Below are 25,350 nucleotides of genomic sequence, written 5' to 3'. Positions count from 1 at the left end.
TCTGCGTCTGTTGGTGACATTCAGTGATGTCAACAAATGCATGTGGTGGGATTTCGCTGCATGTGGTTATGTTTAGGAAAAAAAGCACATGGCAACCAATGATGGGACGTCCAAAAAAAAAAAAAAAAAAACACATTCAGCAGTTCTGCATAATAGTCGGTTGTGGGACCCATCCTCCGTCCCTCCCGCCTGCCCTACAGGGACCTTCGTGTTCCTAATATTACGTCGTTACCTGCAGTGTTTCATGTGGATGCGACAGGTTCTGTCCAGCCACGTTCTCTCTAAGGCGCTGTCTACTGCTGGTGTATAATAACACCGCAAAAGCAAAAGTGCTATTTGACGACTTTGTAATAAGGTTAAATATCTGCATAAGTGAAAGTTCTATATAAATTTTATATTATTCTATTTTTAGAATTTTAGACTATCTATGTTGTATTTTTTAAATCTATTTAGCCCTCAATCTTTTTTTTTCTTGCTTTTGACCTTTGAGCTGCTGTAATGTGCGAGTAATTTCCCTGGTGTGGGATCAATAAAGTCTTATCTTATCTTAAATTGCATATCGTACATTTCTTGAGCAAATGTCACGCAGTGCTTTATTGGGTGCCGATTGTAAAGTTGTGCACTCTGAAAGAAACATCAACATTTCTCAACATTTAGCTCTTAAACACTCTTAAGATTTAGATATATCATTTAACATTTAGATATAACATATAATATTTAGATTTAACATGTACCATTCAGATTTAACATATGACATTTAGATTTAAGATGTAAATTTAACATGTAACATTTACATTTAAGATTTAGATTTAACAGATAACATTAAGATATAACATATAACATTTAGATTTAAGATTTAAGATTCAGATTTAACTTATAACATTTAGATTGAAGATTTAACATTTAGACTCAAGATTTAAGATTTATAATATAACATTTAGATTTAAGATTAAAGATTCAGATTTAACTGCTAAAATTTAGATTTAATATTTAGATTTAACAGATAACATTAAGATATAACATATAACATTTAGATTTAAGATTTCAGATTAAGATTTAGATTTAACATGTAACATTTAGATGTAATTTTAAACAATGTTATTAAACATTAACATTAGCTTGAACATATTTTTTTAACAAAAGAATAAATCTGACAAAGTTCGCAAATGTTGCTCTAAATGTGATTAAAACGTGACTTTTTGCTGTTTCTTTCAGAGTGCAAACTTTACAATCAGCATCCCGTAGTGCTTCACAATAAAATGCGAAAGCCATTTTCGAACATCCTGAATTATGATTGTAAACCTCTAACAACCTGATGTGGAAATTCCTCTGTTTTATATTGGGGCAAATAAAACACATTTCCATATCGGAGTTGAGAGGCGAGGTGGGGCTCTCCCAGTTCAGCAGGAAGTGTGCGGGACTCTCCCTCATATTCAAACACCTGAAGCTCTGGGGACCAAACTAAAGCAACAACACCTACTCTGCTTCTTCTTCTTCTTCTTTTGTGATAAATGATCACCGCTCTTTCCTTGTGACTCCTCTCCCACACATCCTGTCACACACACACCTTAAGACTGGAAACCGGATGTCAAACTACCTGCTTCCTCATTACTGAAAAGGGGAAACTCATGCATGGAATTCTTGTAAATTTGTAAGAAATTTCCACCACGAGAGGGCGTCGACGAGATGTTTTACTTTCCAAACCTGCAGACAAAAGGTCTTTGTCTGCAGAAGAATGCAGTCCATTCTTTGTGTGTGTGTGTGTGTGTGTGTGTGTGTGTGTGCGTGTGCGTGTGCGTGTGTGTGTGTGTGCGTGTTTGTGATCACAGCAGGAGAACTTTAGTCTCTGTTGACAGCAAACACTGACTTCACTCTGTGTTTATGATGTTCTCAGTGGGTGAATGAGTGAATATCAAACAGACCACATGAGAAACGTTCCTCTGCGTCAGACTGAACTGAGACTCTGTGAGCCTCAGCTGGTCCGAACCTGTCTGTCAGAGCGCTGAGTGAGCTGAGGTATCTCTCACTGAGTGCTGGCCCTCAGCCTCCAATCAACACAAACTCATACCAGGGTGTGTACTGTCATGGAAAACCTGAAAAAAAGTCATGGGATTTGCAAATAGCAATTTTCAGACCTGGAAAAGTTTTAGACCCGGAATATATCCTGAAAGTTTTGGAATTTCATGAGAATTTGTTTCACAAACCTGTGTGATAACACATGATATGTTCAAGGACCATCAAAAAATAGAAAAATCCAAAGGTAATTTTTGTTTTTAAAGTTTCTGGCTGCGATAAATGGTGTCAAATATATATATATACAGTATATATATGTTTATTTTTTTTTAAAAAGTAAAGAAAAAAGGCAAAGTTTTTTAAAGAAAAAAAAGGTCAAAATGTTTTCTTTGAAATTTATTTAAAAATAAATTTTAAAAAATCTGTAAAACTTTTTACAGGAAAAATGGTCCCAAATATATATCTCTCTAAATCAGCAATAAATAAATAAAACCATTTAAAGTTGTATGCCCCTCCCCTAAACCAATAAGTCCTACTGCAGTGCTTAAAAAAGTATTTGACATGTCTCCCCTTTCTGTACACCCTTCTCCTTCATAAATAACAAACATTCCCTAAGTTGTTTTTAATCCTCCAATTCTAGTCATGTCCTGATTTAATATATATATATATATTTAAAAAGCTAATTATAGTAAAGACAAAGAACCAATAAGGAATATCTATGGTCATGTCAGACAATGTATGATCTAAATTCACCTCAAAGGAAAATTGGAAAAAATGTGCATGAACTCTGTCATATAGTCACGTTGTTGAGTCACGGTTGGGAGGAAATGTTCTAAATGTAAATTTCAACATAAGAGGAGTTTGTGCAGAGGAGTGTTGCTGAGGTGGCATCCACTCATTCAGCAGGTTATAAACCAGTTTGATGGAGCTGAAATGTGACAAAGGTTAAACCGATTATGGCTGATGACAAGCTGCAGCTAGGAGGAACTTATACAGCACGTCTGAAAGGTCAACTGTCTTTAAAATCTCTGGGGGTGTTTTTTTCCACTTTTTAAAAAAATAATGTCTGTTTTTTGGGGGGCATTTCTATTTTTTTCTAATAATTTGGATGTTTTTTTTTCTTTTTCTAATAATTTTTTTTATTTCTACTAATTTCGAGGGTTTTTTATTTTTTTTAAATTTAAAAATTCTTTCTATATTTTAAATTGTTTTTAGAATACTTTTTTTCTTATAATTTAAGGTTTTGGCATGTTTTGTTAATTTTCTTTTGCACTGGGTTCTTTTAATACTTTAATACTAATAAATTTTCTTGATTACACTTAATTTAACAGATTTCAGTGCAGGACTTTAACTTACAACAGAATATTTTCACCATGTGGTATTTGTACTTTTACCTCAGTAAAGGATCTAAATACTTTGTCCACCACTGTTTTTTTTTTCCATGTTAGAATCTTAATATGCAGCTCTCCTGTGTTTCTCTTCCAGGCTTTTACAAAGTGAGTTTTGATGCCGATGGATTATGACATGTTAATAATGTATTTGCTGCAGCTGATGACTCTGTAAACTATGTTTGCTGCTCTGAGGTTTATTCCTCAGTTTGTCTCCTCCTGTCACTGTGGACGGTATAAGCGGGTTAGCTGGACCTCTGTGGCTCCACACAGACTCACATAAAGCAGAACTGAGCATTTATTATCTCAAACAAGGCTGATAAGTGAAGTTTAGACATCCGGATCGACTATATAAGGAAAAGAGCTGATTCACTCTGACTGGAACAGGAAGTAGTGCAATAAAATAATAATCTCCCTGAATGATTTAAAACGCACATTAGATCATGTTGTCTGTTTTCTGGATTTATTTACATTACGGGCATTTTTCATCATTTCAATAAATTTATGGCAATTTTATAAATGACATATTGACGGCTTTTATGAATTTCATGTGTTTTGTTTCTTAATCATAAAATTACTTTTCAGTGAGTGAGGATCAATGGAACAGCTATCATGTGGATTTGAAAACATGTAAAATATTAAACAACTTTAAAAATGTATTTAAAATAATATATTGAAGGGGATATGAGCTGGTTCTTTTCTTTTTTACTTTTCTATTTTTAATTTATGGTAATTTTCTATCAACTTTTTATTTATTTAATTATTGGTGTACATTTTTTTTCTATAACAATTTTTTAAACATACGTTTATAATAATTATGCATATAGTTTGACATTGGACATTTTTTCCTAGATTTTTAAAAAATTTTCTCTTTTTTAAAAAACAAATTTTCAGGTCATTTTCTTTTACTAATTTCTTGCAATTTGTAGGACATTTCTTGTCAAGTTGCTCATTGTGTTTTTTCTCATGTTTTCAAAAGAAATCAAACCATTAATAATAAATAGCTCGTGAAAAGCATCTCGACAAGCACAAAGAAACTGGAATCAAGGGGTTAATGGATGACAAATTAAATGAAAAGCTCCTTCAGAAGTGTTGCAGAAAGGTGCCGATTCATTAGAAGCCCCAGAGCAGCTGCAGGGCTCCAAATAAGGGATAAAACACTGTCCTTCCAAATGTTGGGTGTTTTTGATAAACTGAATGTTGAAGTGTTTCCTTATTTGTTGCTGAAGGAAAAGTGTCTTGGGTCAGCTGCAAATCATCCTTGCAAAACTGAAAATGGGCTGTTTTCCTGACGTTTTAGAGAAACATGGTTCTCACAGGACCGCCACGTTACAAACATATGATGATCTTATAGACCATGATGCATTGCTGTAGATCAAACTACCCAACAGCATATAAAGTACTTAAAATGAGCACAACCTGAAATATCTACGGCAAGAAAATGACACATTAATGCATCAGAAAAATCCATCCAGAACCATTTTACTGCAACATGCCGACTTTGACTTCAATCTGCGGATAATATTTCGATACTTTATGAGGTTTATGCAGGACTTTTGCTTGTAGTAGAGTACTTTCACAGTGCTGCATGAGTACTTTTACTGCAGAAAACAATGTTGAATCTTTGAGAGCGGAGAAGTTAATAATGTCGGCCAGCCGGTTTGAGAACTTTTGTATCTGATTTCTTTTTAATTTTTCTGATTTTCATATGAACAATAACGTTTTACAACGTTTTTTGATGTATTTTGAATCACTTAATCACGGTTTTTGTGTTTCTCTTTTGGACAGCACTTGAAAAGTGCTCTACATATAATGTTCATTATTGAAAGGTCGGTGTTAACCCTTTGAAACCTGGATTAGGATGCCTTCACAAATATTCCAACCTTCAATAACTAAGCAAATTAGTTTGATTTCTCTTAAAAATGTGGAAGAAAGGCAATGCGCAACTTTGCAAGAAATGTACTCTAAATTTAAAGAATATTGTAGATTTAGAAAATTGCGTTTTAGAGATAATTTAAAAAGCAATTTCCTTGTTTCCCAGATCATTTCCTTGTTTTTTGTTTGTTTTTCTTTCATTTTATTTGACTTTGTTTTGTTTTGTTTTCTTATTTTCAGGTAATTATCTTGTACGTTTAAAAAAAAGTTTGCTAATGTCTTGGTCATTCTGTCTCATTGCCTCTTACCGATGTTTTTGAAGACATAAAGCCAATGTGCTCACGTGACAAAGGGTTAAACATTACATATCAAATCAGGATCGTTGACTCAGTCTGTTGTTTTGGATGGAGAGTTGAAAACAGCCTGAAGGAGAACAGACGGCAGCAGCCTCCAGACATTTGAGGATGGGGAAAAAATTTGTGCATTACTCAATGAGCTGTAAACAGCTGAGCCTCAGGTGAGGGCGTGACCCCGACAGGTAAAGGTGATGGAGGAACACTCGGTGGGACAAGTTGAGGCAAATAATGTTCTTGATGTTTCACTTTGTCGTCCTCCTCTTTGGCGTTACCGCATCACCGAGGAATCTGAGTGATGTGTAACGACTCGCTGTGGGCCGTGATGTCACCGTTATTAAACACAGGTAAGACAGTTTGTTACTGTCGTTAAGGAGGTCATGATTTCGGTTTGGAAGCAAGAATATGGGAAAACTACCGGCCTGATTTTCATGGCACGGGCCGAAGAACAACTCATCAAAATCTGAAGCGGATCAGAATCATGCTGGCAAATACCCAAATTATTTCTTGCTTTCATTAACCCTTTTAAAGTTGAGAATTTTGGCTTGATTTCTTTAAAAATAGTAGAAGGTGATGAGCAACATAACAAGAGATGGCCCAAAAAAGCAAGAAATAGTTGAAAAAAAAAAGCATGAAAATTACTGGAAAATATGCAAAAAAATATTTTTAAAAATATATAAAATATATACAATAAAAAATATTATTTCTATACATTTTTTTTCTATGACATAATTTTAAATACATAAGATAATTATAAATATAGTTTTCTGGGGAAAAATCCCCCATTTATTATTAATATCTAGTAATGCACCCCCACTAATTTTCAGATCATTTTTTTGACAGCAATCAAAACGTATTTTCTGGGCGTAGACTGCCTGCACTTGGCTCTCACCTCGACCAGCACATGCAAATATCGAGGTGGCTGAGCTGAAAGAGTGGTTAGCAGTGAAGTGCTAACAACAACAACAACAACAACAACAACAACAACAACAGAACTAAAAGAGCAAAGGGTGCGGACACATGCCACATTTTTTGCGCCCTAAAGTTTGTTATTTTCGATGTAGACACACGGCATGTGCGCTCATAAGTGAGAGCGAGGTGGTCACGGCATGCATCAATCCCCGTGTATTTTTCACTCTATGGCTGCAGCCTGAGATAAACACGGTTCAACTTTTGAAATGCAGCAGCGTGCACCACATGTTCAGCACATTCTCAATCCAAACTCGTAAAATAGCGCTGCCAAAATTCACCTTTTGTGTGCACATGGAACGTCTCTGGAAGGCATCAGGTGAGAACACGGCCGGTAACGACGTAATATAAATTCACAGTTTATTCAAATGAAATATTAGTAGCATCAGGGCCGGCTCTTGGCATAGGCGATATAGGCGGTCGCCTAGGGCGCCATCTGCTGGAGGGGCGCCACCACACCGCCAGTCCCCCTTGGCCTCGAGGGAAAATAATAATAAAATAATAATTTTCTATGCCCACTGGTGCCCTCACTTCGTGTTTTCTGTCTAGAAAAAAATATATATATTAACATTACAAATAAATAAACAGTGACATGTTCCTAAATTATGTGTGAGCACGTGATGTGTCGTTATTGGGTGCGGAGGTGCGGGTTAGGGTTAGGGCGCCTAGGGCACCAAATTGGGTAGAACTGGCCCTCAGTAGCATCAACATCTGTAAACTAATCCTACAAACCATGCCTTTTCTGCAGAGCAGCGTGGAGTCGAGGTTAAATTTAACGTTTGACCTCTTTGTCTCTCTCTGCTCAGCGCCTTGGAGACCGTTTGATCACCATCACAAATTTATCTCAAAGTTCACCAAAGTTGAAATACAAACATTTACCCCCTGACCGCCAACTCCTCTGATCACCGTGGTTACTTTGACAGAGTTGATTTGAAATGGTGGCGTGAGCAGAGCTCGCTGCTCTCTGATTGGTGGATCCAGCTCGACTGAATCCGTTTCAGATTTAGGGACTCGCTGTTTAGAGATCATGTGACCTGCTGTCATGGATTACCAGCATGAAGCACAGTGATGTTTACACACTCAGCTGCATTCTGATATTTTAGACCAAACAAAGGTGCGATTGTTACTGAGAGACGCTCGATATGCGCAACAACTACAGTCTGCACCAACAACAGCTCCGTGTGTCTCAAACGTGTCCTCATGTGTATAAACAATGCATGTCCTATGTGTCACCAGTGGCGACTGAAGTCATCCAGAAAAATAAATAATTTAAAAAATAATAATTTATTTGAGTTTTTATGAATTTTAAATACATGTTTGAATTGTATTTCAATGTGCTATTATAATGTGTATCTTTTGCATTATGTATTAACGCTTTTTGATGTTTTATGTTAAGCACTTTAAATTGCCTTGTTGAAGAAAATTCTGTTTAAATGAACTTGCTTTGCTTTAATTGGTCCAGAACCTTCCTGAAACAGTTTTGAATGTACGTGACTATGATGCTTTTTTGTACAGCTGGCTGTTTTCCCATTATTTTCTGTCATTTTTCTGCAGCAGGATGTTTCTCTCTCTGTTTGTTTTTGGTTTGTACTGTAAAACTATATATAAAAAAAAAACAGGTGAAAAAATTAGGAGGGTTTCCCACAAACAACAATCAAACCCAAAACAACTCCAATGTATCTAAAAAATTAAAAACAATAAAAAAAAACTCAAAAAAAAGGAACAAATCCACTGAAAGCAGACCTTAATAAAGATACAAACACTGAGCCCTCAGCTGACTGCTTCCACAGTGTCAGTGTGCTCGCCGTGTTTGTGTTGTGGCGCTGAGGCCTGATAAAGTTTGAATGAGTGAAAAGCTGAATGGAGCCAGACAGGGGAGGCATGCGTGGCGTTCACGGTCACGTGGTGGATCGCGTTTCCTTTGTCTCTGAAGCCCTCGGCCGCCTTTGTCTGAGAGATGGGATCCGATTTCCCCTCAGCTTTGATGTCTCCTCCTCCCACACTTCCACGCCTCCTCTCTCCCCCTCCCCCCAACCCATACCAACCACACACACACACACACACACCCACACACACACACACACACACACACACACACACACACACACACACACACACACACACACACACACACACACACACACACACACACTTGGCCTTCTGCTTGGGAAACATGACACACGGCTGCATCTGGAGGTGAATCGACGGCCGTGAGCCTGAATACTTCATCGAATGACTGCATGAGGAAAAAATTCAGGATCAGATAAACAAAAGCTATAAATCCTGAACTTAACAAAGCGAAAACATCGAGTAAAAGTGCCGGAAAACTGACTGTGAGTTCTCACAGACACACAAGTGAAAGCACAAAGTACAAAAGGACAAAGGTCTGCTGAAAAGGGGCCCGAGTTGCACTTGGACTTCTTGTGATTTTCTGTTGCTCATGCTCTGGTGCTGCTGCAGAGTTAGGAACAGTCTGTTCTCTCTAAACTCAGGAATGTCAATAAACAGTCTTTAATCTTGAATTCTTTTTCCAGTTTTGGCCATGCTGAAAGGTCAGTTTGTCCTTGTCTGAACACGGGCACACAGATTTCCTCATATGGGACAAAGAGCAAAAGATAAATCCAAGCCCAAAGTAGGGCTGGGCGATATGGAAAAAAGTTTTGTCACAATACGTTTTTTCATGTCAGTTGATATCGATATATATCACGATATACATCAAATCACTACTTCAGTCAAGCTTAAAGGTTCCCTTTTACTCCTAAGTGAGATATGAAGATATCATAAGGTTTAAATATTTATTTTTTGTTAGATGATGGAGCTTTTTATTTATATAAAAATGAAAAGCTCCATCTTAAACAAACTTCAGGTAAATTTAAGAACATTGTGCTGATAATAGGCCAACCTCTCCTGACTGGAGCGGGCTGTCAGACATGTAATATCATAATGAAAATATCATGTTATTATCATAGTTTTAATTCAGCTTACATTTACGCCATTATTTCCCTGTTCATGATCTTTTTACTTCATCCTGAATTGTGCAGTATTATGAAAAGCCTGTTTTTTAACGGTTTTTTTTGTTTTAGGCCCCGTAAACGCCGGTGTCCTGTGAACAAAAGGCCAAACCATGTTTTGTGCAAGAACGTTGCCGTGTAAATGCTCCCTAAACTTAACCACACACTGGATCCTACTCGTGAAATATAAGCAGACCAAATTTGTGTATAATGTTTTTACAGGAGGAAATTAACATGTATTCTAGCATTTATCAATATATGAGAAATTCCAATTTAAATTTGGATTTTGCTCCGTTATGTTCAAAATAAGCAGATGCCTTTGAAACATGTTAAACACGACAAAAGAGTAGAAAGATCACACATTCAGATAAATTAGTTGGCAATTAGCAGATGCAGTGAAAAAATATCAGTGATGGCTGTCAGAATATACAACAATTAGCCTGAAAGAAGTGAGCCTGAGCCCGGACAGCATGCCTGAGAAAATACGAATATGCAGAATACAGATAAATAAAGACTGTAATTGTAAAAGATAATCATCCATTAAGACTTAGTTATATTTACTTCTATTTTTCAAGGCAATTAGTTTCCTAGATATTCTAGGTTAAAATGAGCTTGTCAGACTTTGTAACCTATATATTATTCACTTGGCATCCTCCTGCATCTGCTGCGCGTCAAAATAAGCACATTGTTAGGTTGAAAAAAAAAAAAAAACAAGTATTGTATCGGGACTCGGTATCAGCAGATAGTCAATATTAACTCGACTTGGATCAGGAAGCAAAACAAAAATCTTGATTGGAGAATCCTTAATAACTTCAACTTTCTTCTCATGTGATCATCATGTCAAATTTCAATGGTTAATAAAGCTCCTTCAAAACTAATGGTTTCCATATTGCTTACAGCTAGCATGCGTACAGGTGGTCGACAAGGTGAGCATTATACCCGTTAAACACACACGAGCATCATGAAAAGACTTGAACTTTAGCCTTTAGCTTGATATTTAGAGGACGAATTCTGTGCATTAGTCTGCTAAAGACACAAAGTGCAAACAAGACTAAACCAGCACTAAACAAGCCCTCCGTCGTCAGTTGGCTTCGCTGCCATTTTGCGAAACATAATATTTACATTCAGCGTGTGACCTAAATTTCCATATGGCCGTCTCTGCTGGGATAATCCATCTTAACCATCGCCAGCATCTCCATCTAATTTATGCCTCAAAACAACATGTGGTATGTAAAGCATGCCTTTGATTGCATTGTTGTGGGGGCTAGTGCTGTCAGAGATGGCGGGGGCCCCCCTCCCTGCCAGGGTCCGCCAGCCAGACTGCCGGGTCAGGAGGGGGCCTCTTCCCGCACACAGCCGTTTGGCTGCAGAGGCAGCGTCCTTCCTGCAGCGGGCTGATGTCAGGGCCCAGGAATGTGCAAAACAGAGCACACTGGGGGGCCTTGTTCTCCCACACTGAATAGACTCGGGCAGGAGGCCAAACCACATGCCACACACAGCCTGACAGAGGGGGCGGGGAGGGAGGGGGGCGCCGAGGACGGAGGAGACCACTCTGAGAAAATCGTGGCAACCTGAGAGCATTCGAGGAGATGCGGACGCAGTTTAACGGATGTTCTGAGCTGATAACGTCCGAAAGATGCAACAGAGGAAATGTTACGTCTGGAGATAAGTTTGTGACGGCAGTGGCTTAAAAATGTCACTGTTAACTGTACATTTGGATTTCTGAGAGGCAGAGTCATCCAGGAAGGGAAAAAAATAATCACATTTCCCTAAAAACAGACCTTTAAGAGGCCTTTTCTCTCTTTATCCAGTTGTGATGATCGTAGCTTCTGACTCCAGTTTAAACTTCAATTCACACACTTTGATCTGGTCTGCAGGATCAGATACAAACTAGGTGCCTGCATTGGTTTTTCCAGGGCTGATACTGATTATTAGTAGTTAATGAAACCGATAACCAATATTTGGAACCGATATGCATTTACAATAAAAATGGAAATCTTTCTGGTAATATTTAGAATTTGGAAAATAACGACAAACTACGACAAAAAACGTAATCAAAACTGAAATGTTCAACTTCACATACAGAAAGCACCTGCAACTTTATTTGTATAAAGTCAAGTGAAAAAGCTCCTCCCATGCTGTCACTTTCTTTGCACTTTTTAATTAATTTTATCGGCGATCATTAAAATAAAAAGCAAATACAGATAATCGGTACAAAGCCAAATATCGGCCCTGATAATCTGTCGAAAACTTAAAAACATAATGCAGAAAAATTGATTGACTGTTTCATTTCAAGCCTGCAACATCATTTCACACTGCAGATCAGGTGAAATCATAAAACTTTAATAAACGGATGCACATAATGTGGTGAGCAGTACATCAGCTTGGCCTTATTTCTATTTTCTGCATTACTTCAACATTTGAAAAAACAGAACAGTCTGCAAACAGAAAATGAAAGCACAGGAGACAAAGTGATGGTTTAAATTCTAAAAGTCCTGGAGATCTAATCATCTGTCTGCAGAATAAATGAGCGAGGATACAATAAACAACAGGAGGGGGAGTTTCCTGGATAAAGTCTGAATACATGCCAAAATAAATAATGAAGACTGAGAACAAGCAGAGACGGAGGACGAAAGTGAAAGGATGGGACGTTAGGAAAAACCCAGAGCAGGCTCATGAGGCCTCTGGCAGCAGTAACGGGCTCGGCAGGAAAATGTTCTTGATCCAAGTTCAAATTACGCAAATATCTCCAAGTGTTTAGTAAAAAGCCTGCAGGCTGCACCACCGAAGGAGGCAGACAGATTCTTGTAAACAAATGAGGAAGTTTTTCTAATGAAATGTAAAAAAAAAAATGAAAGCAGGAGAGGAACCAGAGAACATGTGGGTAATGGTCATCACACGACGTTTTCACAGCTCGCCGAAGCAGGAAACATGATGATGTCACATCATGACATCAGAAATCAATAACAGAAAACCAAACACACCAACAGCACACAGGTGTGACTAAAAGCATGTCACAGAGTGACACCTAACAACCGCATCAAACACACATCAGTCTGTCTGGGACACAATGTTCTCAAGAATGACACAGTGATGAGACACAGTGTCCACACCCAAGGAGGACGTGTCCCATCGGTGACCACAACATCCCTGCACGCTTCTCAACCCGAAACAGGATTCCTCAGGCCGATACAGTGATACATGTTATTTTAAGAAAACTGGCTTACAGTGATGTTCTTTAAATGGTCTCGAATTACATCAGATATACAATCCACTGGATCCTATTAGTGCTTATGCAACCAGCTTTAAGAAAATTAATCAAACTGAATATGTGAGAAATTGCTAGAAAACAGCAGATTTAGAAAATGATCTTAGAAAAGCAAGGGGAAAATGTCGATAAACTATCATAATGACATTTTTGAAATTATATTGTAGAGTTACTGTAAATTATAAGAACTTTTTCTCGGTCATTTCCCTGTTTATTATTATTTTTAACTTTATTTATTTGTGTTAATTTTATCCATTTATTCTTATTGCATTTTATTTTCTTTTTATCTATTTTATTTTTTTTAAATATTTATTTATTTATTTTAACAATTCTCGGGTACATATATATACAATTTATGTATTTATTTATTTACAAATTTCTTCCTAATTTCTTGCCAATTTTTGGGTAATTTTTTCTTTCACATTGCCCATTGTCCTCTCCCCATGTTTTCTAAAAGACATCAAGCTAATCACAGAGGAGCTGGACATTTTGATACTTTTAAACATAAACTAAAAGCCTATCTTTTTAATCTGGCTTTTATGTAATGTCTCACCATCACAATTTTATGGTTTTTTACTTATCCTATTTTTTTCTGAGATCCATTTCTATTCATTTCCCATGTTGTTTTTGTTTTTTGTTTCTTCAGTCAAACTGTAAAGCACTTTGAGCTTCATTCAGTTTGCTTGAAAGATGCTATATGAATAAAATTTGACTGATTGATTGATTGATTGATCAGGTTTGAAAGATGTTAAGTGGTTTACACATCCGACCAATCATTGGAGAGCTACGATTTCAAGACACAACCACCACAGCAGGTTCAATAAACTCCTCTGCAGACAAACAAACAAACAAACAAACAAACAAACAGTGTGACTCACCTGTGAGCTGTGACTGAGATCCACAGAAAAGTTCCTCCTCTGGTTCTCCTAAAGGTCCAGATGATCGAAATCCAGCCAAATATTTGTCCAAACACATGATTACATCCACAGAAATCCACAAAGTGCCGCTGCATCTTTGAAACGTTTCTATTTCTCCATAATTTCCTCTGTTTGCATGCAGGTTTACTGACTCCTCAGTGTCAAAATGGAGGCTGACCTCTGACCTTTTGATTGACACCTCACTGAGCCAATAGGAGCTTTTATACTGAAAGCAAGGCAAGTTAAAGGAAGTGCCTAAACTACTTCCTGTGGCCTTACAGTCATTAAAAGCCCAATGGCCTCTGGGTCTTGGAGTAAATGACACTCGCAGCAGTTTTTAACCCCTTATTGTCATCACAGACTGTTATAAATATACAGAAATGATAAACAAGTGGCTCCTCTGTTGTCTTAAGGGAAAAAAAAACAATTTTATGGTCAAATTAGGTTTTCTAAGAGTGTTTTATTTCCAGTAATCTCTAAAATAGACATTTCTGTCTGTGTTGATTTGTTTTTTACTCATAATCACACATTCAGTTCATTGTTTTACCCTCTTTTTTTTTTAAAGACACCTGAAAAAAACCTTGAAAAATGTATGAGCAAAATATTTATATTGATTGATTGATTTTGTTTTCTGCTCTGAATTTGGATGAAGTGAGGTTTCATGCTTTGGTCCCAATATGTTTTCTAGATAAATACCTTCCAGTTCAAGTTATCTTATTTTTTAATGGAAAATATTCACACAAAGATTAAAAAACAATAACAACAACTCTGATTTCAGTGTGTTTAATACTTCTGTTACTCAGTGACAGAAGCACATACAGTGATTCTGAGTTTTGGGGGAGAAAAACTTCTGAGTTCTACCATTTTAATGAGACCATGTGTGTACATGTACTACAATATGGAATAAGAACAGCTTTCAATTCACTCTGAATAAGCCTCAGAGAGGCGTTTTAGACAAATTAAGGTTAATTTTACAGGACTTTTACAAAATGACTTAAGTTGACATAGTAAGGCACCCACAGGATCACATGTGAGCTTGGGTTAACCCTTTGAAACGTGGCATGTTAGAAGTTACAAGGTACAAGAAAATTACCTGAAAATTTAGCAGAAAAAGCGAAGGAAAAATGTAAAATAAATAAATAAAGCTAAAGAATGTATAAATAAATAAAGGCAAGGAATAAATAAATAAATAAATAAATAGATAATAACAATTATAATGAATATAATTTACTTGATATTTTCCCCTTTTCTAAAAATTATTATTAATTAATATTTTTTTCCTAATTCTCTCTTTTTTATAACAGATTTAAGGTCCTTTTCTTTTCCTACTTTCTCACAATTTGTGGGAAATCTTTGTTTGACTTGCTCAGAGCCTTTTAACCATGTTTTTTAAAGAAAGCATAAGAAACCTGATGTTATTCCAGGTTTCAGAGGGTTAAAGACACAGCAGCCTCTGACTGACTGACAGTGCTGAGACGTGCTATAAGACACACAGCAGTCTCATATATATGTAATGATGTGGTGAGTCGTGGTGAAACCCCCCGCAGTTCCTCTTCACTTCATCTTCTCGCCCTGCTCTTGCCGCGGTGTGTCATCAGCGCAGCTTGGAGTCGAGCCATCAGGCGTCTGACCTCCTTCCATCTCATGAACCTCCCGTGTTATTGTAAGGCCCAGTCACGTCTGACAGGATAACATCCAGCTCTTATGTAAGTCTCAGCTCAGCAAGTCCAGACATGCACTTTTCTCAGCAGTGATTTCAGCCCCGTGCAGCAATCCGCCTCCCTCAGAACAAGATGTTCCCGACCACTGATGCAGCATTTATGTGGAATGTCAGGCGGCTTCAAAACAAGCTGCAGCTCTGTACAGCTTTAACAAACTCTTAAAGGTCAAACTGTGCTCAGTTAGATGGCTGTTTTCAGCATTTTTACCCCCAAATTGCTCCTGAATATATTTTTACTGAATAAAGATCTTAAAAATATGGCAGGAAATAGTTATTATAGACTCATTTTTGGTCATTCCAGACATGGTTGGATTACTTAACAGGCACAGGAGCCTTGAGTGTCAGGGAGTCAAATGTCAAAATGACACATAACAACCTGGAAGAGACTCAAAATGAACTCAAAGAGACAACAAAGACACATAAATGCAAAGGAACTGCAAAGAGACACAAAATAATTACAAAACAATCACTTTTTTAAATAAAGGTTGGACGTGGAAGGTGGCTTTTGGTGTCACACGCATACACAAAAAGCACTGACAGAGCGGACATATTTGACGAGTTTTGGGTGAAAACGGGCTGTACGATTTCTCCTCTTTCTGAGCGCCTCATGTACCCTCACAGATCTCCGTCTCCATGTGTCCAGTCCTCAAGTGTCCCTCGCCTATCTATGTTGTAATACAGATTTTAAAGTGCAGATCTATCACTTCAGACTTGAGCCAAGGTTAGATAAGAACGGCCCTACTAAAAACAGAAAAGTCTTTGCTTTGCATTAAAAAAAAAAAAATCTGTGTTCATGTAATAACATTGTGAGAACGATCCTCCTGTACACGGATCTGAGTGAACCACCGAAAACACTGCAGTATGCACGCCAGGCCAGTAGTTGGTGATGTAACTTTGTAATGCTGCAGGGATTCGCACACTGCCAGTTTACAGGCGACAGAAGCGGAGGCCTTTTCAAAAGATTACACTCTGGTAACCGGCTTCAAAACTTTGTGTTGTCAGGCCCCTAAAACATTGTCATGTCAACGAAAGGCCAACAAAAGTTAAGTGATTCATTCAAGAACCGTTGCCATGTGAACGGCCCCTTAGTTAAATTTTCCTACTTTTTGTTTCTTTTTTTTTTAAATCTACAGAATCAACTCTCTGAGGTATCCCTAACCCTAACCCTAACCCTAACCCTAACCGTCTGAACTCCACTTCTCACTAATTTCTTTCTATTTTTGGGTTATTTCTTCTTTCATTTCTCAGATTTTTTCCTCATGTTTTTGAAAGAAATCAAGCCAATTTGCTCTGGTTTCAAAGCTTTGAAAGAGTCTTTTAGATATCTCTCATTCAACTGGATACTTAAAAAAACTGAACCTTTCCGGCTACATTTTCGTTTTACTTCAGTTTATTGGTTCTAACCACCATAATGTTAAACCTCTCCACAGAAGCAGTTTTTACCTCCTCAGCTGCCTCAATTCACCTTCAATCTCCCCAGCATGGCTTTAGTAGATGTCATTTCATCACTTTGCCCTTTAAAAACTTTATACAGCTGCAGAAAGTATGTCAAACTCCATGTTGTCATGTTTCCATCAGCTGGTGTCACCCTCTGCCTCCTATAGGCGACCTAATCACAGAGCGTAAAGGCCCACAGGTTGTGTAACAGCCTTCATTTAGATAACAAAGTAGGCCAGCGCTGTTTAAAAAGGCTTATAGCCTCACAGACATGATGCAACGCTGCATTATACACAGCTTACAGTCTGACATGTCTGATGTTAAAATGCATATAAACACCACTGAAGGATGCGTCACGTCTGCGGGCGCTGTGATTGGTTGATGCAACAGGAGAGAGTGGTTCAAAAAACAGTCTTCTTTATGTCAAAGAAATCCAACAGAAATCCGTCCGTAATCCAGCAGACTCCCCCGAGACATCCAACAACTGCAGCACGCCCGCCCACCAGCCATCGCTTCTATTGAAAACATTAAAAAAGCTTCAGGGCGACACGTCTGATTCCAAAATCATAGCTGGAGGACGCAGGGAGGATTTAAAGGAGTCTGTAAGGAGTGAACAACACGGTGTTAAAGTCTGGATAAAACCTGATTTACATTTCTATAGAAACATCTACAACAACAAAAAGCTGAAGAGTTTCTGTCCAAAAAAAAACCTTATCCACCTACACACACGGGAAATTAAAGGAACAGACTGTGAACACGCCTGTTGAAAGATGCGCCGTGAAAAAGTAACAGCGGATGCAACGAGCTGCAAAAAAACAAAAAAAATCACATTTTCAATCAGAAACTCAAATTCTGCAAAGTTACTGTATGTAGAGGGAATGGAGCCACAAAATGTACAAATTCAGCCTTTAAATCCATGATTTATATGATTTTTATATAATTGAACTTCAAATTATATTTCTATGAATCAAAAATACATATATATATGAGTATCTAGCTGTCTGCTGTAGATTTATCTCACAAACAAAAGTTTCAAAAAGAAACAAAATAAACTTCACATGAGATGCAGAATAAAAATACAATCAATCAGATACTTTGTAAAGTGCAAACAGCAAAGCATTTCATATAATGATAAACTGTCTAAAAGCTTATTTTGTGTCTAATTACACATTTGTTTTCTATAATGCAAAGGAAAAATAATGGAAGATCATTTGGGCCAAAAGGGAAAAAAAATGAGTGATTATACATACTTTCAAAAACTTTGATTTAAAAAAATGAACTCAGACAATAAGATATAAACTTTTTATGAAAGAAGGATAAATTTAATTGATGAAATAAAGTCAAATTTCTCCAAATGAAGTCAGAATCAAAGTAAATAATTCAAATCAATGATTCTGACTTCAGTCTCATAACTGCCACTTTAATCTCTGTTAAAATAAGTAAAAATAACAATTTTCCCCCCACATGGCCTTAATCTCCCTCCGTACAGACACAAAGAAAACAACTATTATCAGATTAGTTTTGCATGATGAGTCTCTTTGTAAATAAAAAAGAGCAAATACAAAATGTGTTTATGAGTATGAGTACCTGGAAATAAAGTCACTGATTCAAATCTCTAAACTGACTGTGGAAAGTGTGATAAGAAAAGAGAATGGATGAATGAATGAATGAATGAATGAATGAATGAATGAATGAATGAATGAATGCATGAATAAATGAATAAATTAATGAATGTCCAAAAAAAGAAATTATAAATTGCAGCAAATATTTCCACAATAATAACTGGATTACTGAGGTCAACATTTCCTCAGTTAAAGAAAGTAGTTCCAGTGAAGGTGTGTGAATTTTTCAGAGTAAGCAGGACACTGTTTTTGGAAAAATGAGTTAATGTTTACATGCACACCAGTATTCCCCTATTATTCTAAATATGACAATATTTTGAATTTTATATATAAATATTCTGCTTTAATATTCCAATTAAAGGCCTTTGCACACAGTTGTGCTTTTTTCAGCCAAAACTGTCGCACGTTTAATATCAAATATGACCTCACGTTGTGTCAACCCCGTTTGAACACTGACTTGTTAACTTTCATCTGAACTTAATGTGCAAGGTTTCTGTGCATGAGGTTTTTTTGTTGTTTTCTTTTGATGACGGATTAATCTTGATGTAAACAGAAGTGTAAGTGGAATATTCAGTTTCATTAGATATGTAAACAGCGTAATAAGATTATTGTCTTTTGCGGAATAAGGGCAAAAAACTGACTATTTTGTGTATGTAAACATACTGTTGATCGTTTTAAATGTCATTTTTCAAAGCTGTGAGCACCAAAAACAAACAAACCAACAAACATCACCACCGTATCAGGGTGTAGGTAGAAATGTGCAAACATTTTGCATGATTAGATACCACTAAAGAGAAGTGTTTTTATCTGCAGAGGAGCTCAGTGCAGAGTGAGGGAGACTGAAAGAAGAATTAAAGGGATACAATTGATATTAAAGTGCTGATGCTTTTAAAAAAAAAAGAAAAAGAAAGTATAAATACATGCAATGAATGGGATAAAGTGCTTCATTATACTTCATGATAACAAATGATTATTGTGACAGTCTGTGTATTTGCAGAGTTTTTCAGGCTGATGATTAAGTGTCACCAGGTTTGATTCCAGTGGAGAGCGTCAGAAGTCACTAGTCCTCGCATCACAACACAGCAACTGCAAAAATCAGAATACAAAAGTTATTATGACATGATTTCTCAGCAAACACTGTAAAGCAACCACCATCAACAGCAAGAAGTCTGTTTGGATGCATGTGCAGTGCAGCGTCAGATCAAAATAACAGATTATAACGGCTAATACTGACAGGCGGCCTTTATCATTGTGTCTCTGTGGTGAGCGAGAAAACAATTGAGCATTCTTGGTCTTGTTCCAAATTAAATGCATTTGGTTATTCGTTGACATTTTGTTTGTAAAACTGTAAAAAATAAATGATTCACCAACCAGATAAGATGTGAGGTGTTTTCATTTGAAATATTGGCACCTGTTTGGTGCAGCCAGGCATAAAAACACCCACAGCTCTGTTGCCAATCAGTTATGGAGCCGGACAGACCGGTAAACATCCGGGTGTGCAGCTTCAGCCCTGACTGTCCGCATACACACACACACACACACACACACACACACACACACACACACACACACACACACACACACTGTAAAACACATTTCTGTTCTGTCAGCTGATCTGCACAGCGTGGGTGTGCTGCACGCACGTGACTGTAAATCAACACAGATAATACTGCCTCACTGTATGATCTGTTCTTGTATTTACAGCCTGAGGAGAGATCGAACCACAGCCAAATTACATTTGGCGTGGTCAAGTTTAAAATGTTCCTTCAAAGATTGCACAGAGGCATGTGTGCAGGAAAGTGTCTGTGTGTGCATGTATGTGTGTGTCAATTATTCATACCACAAACACCTTGCTGCAAAAACAATATGCTTAGAAAAATTGGACTGCATGGCATCAAAACAAACAAACACACACTGCATTTACCAAAAAACAAACCTGGAGTTGACACCCTGAGTGCACACACATACAAGTTTACATGCAGTGTGAAGTGCACATTTGATTTGGCTCCAATCAGTGCGGCTGGCACACATGCACAGGTGAGTCTGTCTCATTCCTTATGCATGTAATTTGCAGCTAAATGCATGATGAAACGACACTCCAGTTATTTATCCAGCACAGTAAATTTTTAAGCTCAGTTATGGACGACTCAAATCTCTCACCAGATAAGATAACGTGGAGTTAATTCTAGAGACACATGGTCCTCTTGCCAACCCACGTGTACCTCCTCTGTGACTGTGTGCAGGAGTAGCCATTGTTGTCTGACCCTGCAGTGGGAGCTGTGGAGAAATCTACAAAACTCTGCCACAGAGGAGCCAAGCGTGACATTTTGAAAGGCACATTCAGTTCTGATCCAGACCACCAGGAGAGCTGCTCGGCCTTGCAGCAAATTTTTCGCAGAGGCGGTTTGCAGCAAGAAAAATCTGCTGTGGCCCAGAATTCATTTTTACCCATAGAACACCATTATTTAAAAAACAGTTGACACCACAAACTGCAAATAAGGTCGATTTTGAATCTTTCTGCTATATATATTTAAATCATGGTGGTTTTAAATTTTAAAACTTTCCCGGAGCTAAGAACAAGGGCCATCACATATTAAAGTCGATGAGTTCACATTTTCTCACAGTAGGTGCCGGCAGGAGGATAACAACTGCACATATTTAGTAGGCTGCGTACCACAGATGTAAACCCAAAAGCTAGAAAGCTTTTTCAGCTTTTGCGCTGGGCCAGCCCGTTCTCATTCAAAACTTGTACAATAAGTGAAGCTTCATTTATATTGCACTGTTTAAAACATGCAATTACAAAATGCTTCACAAACACATGAACACACACTTAAAATAAATTAATTAATTGATCGAGTTTTAATAAATTATAATATGGAACACAATACGACGAGGGACAGACAAGACCAAAAAAAAGCAAATAAAAACATAACGCATGGAGTTGCTCCAAAGGAAGGCTTGACTGTAAAGGTGACGCCACCTGTATGCCACTTTGTCAGTGCTTCTGGTGTGAGATCACGACACCATAAGGCATCTTTTGTATGCACATGAAACACTGTTGGACAACGACAGGTGACAACGCTGTCAAGTGGATAGGTTGTGGTGTTAGAGCGAATGGCCAGAGAGCACCGACATGCACAGAGGCTGTGTCAATTTTGCAGCCTAATGGGACCTGTGACACCTGCATAAAACATGGCAGGACAGCATCAGGTGGAAACGCTGCCCTGAAACGACATAACATAAAGTGCGCAAGGGTGCCTATATAGCAAGGGGGTGATGGATGGATCCAACAATCCCGGACTTCCATGCAGGAGTGCTGGGTTCTTAATGTGAAGTTCATTTCTACACCAGGTGCCTCCTTTCCTTACTCCTAACCATCTGTGCCAGCATGTGTGTTTGTTGACATCCCGACGTTGGTTACCATGTGGTTTTGTTGCTTAAACATCACCATGTGCAGCGTCATCTCACCATATGCATTTGTTGGCATCACGGTAGCAACATCACAGAACATCAACAGCAAATGCTGAAGGATCCCTAAAATGCAATATTTAGACGCTAAAGTCCACTGCAAAATGGCACACTGTAACAACTTGGGATGAGAACCTGTTGAGTACGGACAGATTCACCGCCAAAAACCTGCAAAAGTGATACATTTGTCACTGAGCTCACGTTAGCAGGCAGATGCTAGCATTTAGCTCAGAGTAAAGCTGAAGTGTTGCTTCATCTTGTTTGGTGTTTCCCCAAAATAAACTCTTGTTCTGCAGCTTTGCTCTCTGTGGTTTGAATGCATGAAACTGATTCTGTCTTTGGAGAATTCTCACCTGTCTGTAACAATCTCCAGCAGCGCCTGACCAGGTGACTGTATTTGTGGTTTGGGCTAAATGTGATTCGAAAACACGCCAGACAAAGCGTCCGAGCTCAGCAGAAGCCTCGGCTGTCTAAATATAGGTTAAAGGGATCTGAGATGACTGCCAATAATTCACACAAGTGGTCTTTAAATTGTTGTGCAATCCCAGTTAGTCATGAAGTGAGGCCTTTATTTAGGGAGCATGCTGTCATCAGAGCCCTGATCCTCTCAGCTGTTGGGCTCTGCTGCAGTGACACAACACCAACGGCGTCTTACAGACCTTCATATTAATCACAACGACTCGTCTCATCATGACCGTTCTGTCTGCAGAGGCTCGCCGTGTCTCCAGCTCCTTGTAAGGACTGAAAATGGTGACACACACAAACTGTTTCAGAGGGATGTCGAGTTTTATCATGATGATCTCAAAGTGGTCAGTTTGAAATATCTGAACATGTACAGGGCAATAAATTTAACTTTTTAACTTCACTGATAAGAAAACAAACTCATGAAGGCTAAAGTGTGTCAAGGCTGCATTAAACGTCCACAGTCACGCAGACACGATTCTTTTCATAGTCCAGTCTACGGACTATGGGAGGGCTAAAGTGAGCTTACTGTCTACTTAAAGCCAGTGTTCACTGAAACTAAAACTGAACAATGCTGCTGGGGCTGGAGTGATTGTCGAATATCCAACCTAAAAGTCATGTCACCATGGCATGGCTGCGGCTGGCCAACACGCTCTCATCCCAAGTTGTCACATATTGCACCTTTGCAGTCGACAAGTCTAAGTATTACTCTCTAGGTATCCTTCTGTGTCTGCTGCTTACTTTCTAGGATGCCGCTGCCATGATTTCAATGAATGCACATGGTGGGATTATGCTGCACGCCGTTATGTTTAGGCAACAACAGCACATAGCAACCAACGCCGGGTGGTCAACAAACGCACATGCTGGCACAGATAGTTGGACTCCACATCAAAGTCCAGGGTTTGTTTGACCCATCCACCTCCTTGCATGCTCTATAGGTGCCCTCGTGATCCTTATATCATTTGGTTACCGGCAGCATTTCAACCTGACGCCATTTGGCCACATTTCACGCGCACACAGCAGGTTCCATTCAGCCACATTCTCAGGTGATGCTGCCTGTACACGTATCGTGCAGATGTGGCAGGTGCCATCTGGCTGTCCGCCAGAGCACAATAACACTGTGACCGCTTCTCTCTGGCTGTGTCCTCAGCTGACGCCGTTCAGCAGCGTTAAATGCACACGTGAAAGGTGCCTGTTGGTGTTGCGTTCTTATGCCAAAAGCAGTGACAGGGCTGCGCTATTTTACAAGTTTGGAATGAAAACGTCCTGCTTCCTACAGAAAACATTCAGTGAAAGTGAAACTTAATGATGTTGCCTGGTCTGGATAACGAATTTCCAAGTTAAAACTCACTTCCCCATGGCGATGTGGCTGCGGCTGCGGCTGCGACTGCGGCTGCAGCTTGCTTGACTGCAGTGTTTTGGACTGGACTAATGTTTGGAACAAGAGATCAGAGCATACGCAGTTGGTGAGATCATGAAAAAAGCGGTCTGTGTGCAGACGTCCACTCAGACCCTTGCAGACATGGGAGGATGATAACATGTCAAACAAACCAAATTGGACCCTTGTGGACTGTGCATGTATGAGATCTATGGTGGCCAACTCAAAAACACGAATGGCCCGGTCTCCAGCCAGTGTTTGTTTTGGGCTTCTAACATCACTCAGTCATCACTTCTAACACACACACATCAGTGGAAACACAGTCATCTTGCAATTGTGTTTAATCGTCATTTCGAAAATATCGCTATAGGTTTTATTCAGATCTGTCTCGGAAACCCCGCCTAGTGATGCAAACACTGATGGTGGCTCTATCATGGGGAAGTCCTCTAATACACAGGAAATAATAAGTTGTGGTAAGTTTGATATTTTTCCAGCTGCAACACCAGAATATTAAAGGAAGCTGACGTCACATTACGGCACACACAGTTTGAGGGAAGTTTGACACCGCATCATGGTCACTAAGCAACAAAGACAGAGACACAGTAAAAACAAGCTGAATACAAAGATGCTTTTTATATCCTTTCATGATTAAACCCTTTCATCCTTCTCTTGTCTTTATTCAGCTGATAGTGAGTTACAGGAAGAGACACTCCTCTGATAATAACTCTTTGATTCTCTTAGGCCGCAGCTGCAGCGTTTCTCAGCGGCGCTCAGTCAAATGTTTCAGTAAACCGAGGTCAGAGGAGGTCAACATCTCTGTAGCAGTTTTCTGTTCACAGCTTTTTCTAACCGATGGCAACTTTTAGGTACTTTCCACTGCACCGAGAAACACCAGCTGATATGGGCCAGTAACCATCCAGGCGCTCCGCCCCAACACTCTCGAAACAACTCAAACAGTCCAAAACACTCAGAGCGCAGGAAGAGAAGACCTGGTTCGACTCTAAACTGACATTTTTTTCTTTCTAGTTATGCATTTTTACAGATAAATAGGGTCTAGCATGCTTTTCACTCAAAGTTTCCTTTTTTGTTTAATAAAGTATTGCACAATGTTTTAGATTTTACATATTTTATTTCTTATTAACCTCTGAGACAAGCAACTTAAGGAAACATGGCCAAAAAATTATATAAATAGTAAAAAATAGTGTGAAAAAAATAACCTAAAATAACTGAAAAAATAGCCTGAAACAAACTCAAAAATTGATAAAAATTAGAAAAAAGTATTTATATGATGTATTTTATTATTTTTGTGTTTTTCTGTATTTAAAAAAAAAAATCACAATTATGAACACAGTTTTAGACATTTTTTTCCCAACTTTAATGGATAGTTTTCTAATAATCCTTCGCTCTTTTATAAAACAAACTTTAGGTGATTTTCTTGTCACTTTTGCTGTTAGAAATTACCTGAAAAT

At 38.3% G+C, this 25,350-nt stretch overlaps 1 long non-coding RNA gene across 1 annotated transcript in view; it reads right to left on the bottom strand.

The window, feature by feature from the left end:
• The window catches only part of LOC121946078 (uncharacterized), a 57,800-nt gene that overhangs the window by 7,304 nt on the left and 25,146 nt on the right, over positions 1-25,350 (bottom strand). The window contains exon 4 of the long non-coding RNA XR_015778005.1: positions 13,756-19,659. This is a non-coding gene — a long non-coding RNA (uncharacterized LOC121946078). The remainder of the gene's footprint in view (positions 1-13,755; positions 19,660-25,350) is intronic.

This window comes from Plectropomus leopardus, chromosome 11 (assembly GCF_026936395.1).
Source record: "Plectropomus leopardus strain MGB_pleo_1.0 chromosome 11, ASM2693639v1, whole genome shotgun sequence".
Classification (NCBI taxonomy): domain Eukaryota; kingdom Metazoa; phylum Chordata; class Actinopteri; order Perciformes; family Serranidae; genus Plectropomus; species Plectropomus leopardus.
Note: the sequence above shows the minus strand (reverse complement) of the source record. Positions and strands in the feature narration are given on the sequence as shown.